Source organism: Carcharhinus amblyrhynchos, chromosome 9 (genome assembly GCF_965287045.1).
Source record: "Carcharhinus amblyrhynchos chromosome 9, sCarAmb.v2.hapA, whole genome shotgun sequence".
Classification (NCBI taxonomy): domain Eukaryota; kingdom Metazoa; phylum Chordata; class Chondrichthyes; order Carcharhiniformes; family Carcharhinidae; genus Carcharhinus; species Carcharhinus amblyrhynchos.
The window spans coordinates 72,562,163-72,564,214 of record NC_137332.1 but is presented as its reverse complement, the minus strand read 5'-3'; the positions used below and the strand labels follow the sequence as shown (position 1 = coordinate 72,564,214).

At 40.5% G+C, this 2,052-nt stretch overlaps 1 pseudogene; it reads right to left on the bottom strand.

Annotated features, from left to right (window-relative positions):
- Nucleotides 1–1,561: 1,561 nt before the first annotated feature.
- LOC145348720 (U2 spliceosomal RNA) lies at nucleotides 1,562–1,703 on the bottom strand (annotated as a pseudogene).
- Between the last annotated feature and the right edge of the window lie 349 nt (nucleotides 1,704–2,052).

Here is a 2,052-nt window from a genome sequence, read left to right as displayed (position 1 = left end):
CCCACTTTTCCACTGACTTCCAATATTCAGGCCATCATGATTTACAATCAGAGCTGGTGGGCCTGGAGAATCCACCTCCCCACCCTACCCCAGTATAAACTCAGCCCGCTGTTATTATTTACTTTATTTAATCAACTGCAGTCAGTGTTTTAATGGCAGAGTGCAATGTGTTCTGTTTGTATGGTATGGATGTATATTATAATCAACAAATTTACGAATGTAGTTATACACGAAATAGTCACTTTTTAATCTAACGACTATATAATTACGTGTTATACTGGAGGTGAAGCCAAAGATATTCCATCTTATGTAGACAATAAAGTTCTATTCTTATCTATCAAACTTCCATCAATGATTAGCTATCAGGAGAGGTTAGAAAAACTTGATTTGTTCTCACTGGAACGACGGAGGTTGAGGGGCGATCTGAACGAAGTTGACAAGATTATGAGGGACATGGACGGAGTGGGTAATCAGAAGCTTTTTTCCAGGATGGAAGAGTCAATTACTAGAGGGCATAGGTTTAAGATGCAAGGGGCAAGGTTTAAAGGTGATGTATGAGGCACAGAGGGTGGTGGATGCCTGGAACTCAATGCCAGGGAGCTAGTGGAAGTAGATATGACTGTGACTTTCAAGGAGCATCTTGACAAATACATGAACAGGATGGGAGTAGAGGGATATGGTCCCCAGAAGGGTAGGGGGTTTTAGTTCACATGGGCAACATGGTCGGTGCAGGTTTGGAGGGCCAAAGGCCTGTTTCTGTGCTGTAATTTTCTTTGATTAAACATTCATAAGTTCATTCTAGTTTCACTAAATACAAAATGGAAGCTCTACAGTAGGATAGAGAATATTGAATTAAGTCTGTTGTGCATAGAGTCATAGAGGTTTACAGCATGGAAGCAGGCCCTTCAGCCCAACTTGTCCATGCTGCCCTTTGTTTTTAAAACACCAAAGCTAATTCCAATTGCCTGCATTTGGCCCATATCCCTCTGTACCCATCGTACCCATGTAACTACCTAAATGCATTTTAAAAGATAAAATTGTACCCGCCTCTACTACTACCTCTGGCAGCTTGTTCCAGATACTCACCATCCTCTGTGTGAAAAAATTGCCCCGCTGGACACTTCCAATCTCACCTTAAACCCATGCCCTCTAGTTGTAGACTTCCCTACCTTTGGGAAAAGATATTGACTGTCTAGCTGATCTGTGCATGGTACACTATTGCATTGACATTCAATAAGACTGACAATTTTGTTTTGAATGTGTTTTAAACTGTAATCAACCTATACAAATTTGATCCCATTAGGCTCCAAATCCTATGGCTTCTTAACCTCATTACCTACAATAATATTAATGTCACTGATGGAATTTAGTGAACTGTTGCCTTATAACAGAGCGTGCTCACATTATACCTTGTGATATAGCATTCCAGCTACTGTTTTTTGTTTATTCTTTATTCCAATTCAATCTAATCAGATCAAATCCAATTCAGAGTCCCAACAAGTTGAGACATCCCTGATCCAAGCTGACAAGACAGGGCTCTCACCTCCTGTCTTGGGCTTGATCTTATTTGCATCTTAGCCAAAAGGCCGAGATGCCGCTTTAAAAAATTGCTTCAAATGAAGCTAAAATGTATCCTAATGACTTCAACCAAGTGCAGCATGTCGATACTACACTTGATCTTAGCCAAAAGGCCGAGAAGCATTCCAGCTACTGTTATGAGAGATGGCCTGTAGGTGTAAGTGTCAGCTTCCTGTTGTGAATGAAATGGGCATTTACAGCCCTTGAACTCATTTAAACTGAGCATGTTGCCATACTCTTAGAGGCATGTATGGGAAACCCCACAATTGCCTCTCAGTTTCTGCAATTCTGTGATTCTATTTCTGCAATTGGATCCTAGATGATTAATTCCCAGAAAAGTCAGAGGCTTTGAAAGAAAAATTGAGAATATGCAGACTGTTTGGATGGTGTTTGAATGTTTAAGTGGAAATTTTTTGATGTGGTTCCTTTTAACTTCACCTTAGACTTCATTCTCCCTCAGCAGAAATCTGGCCC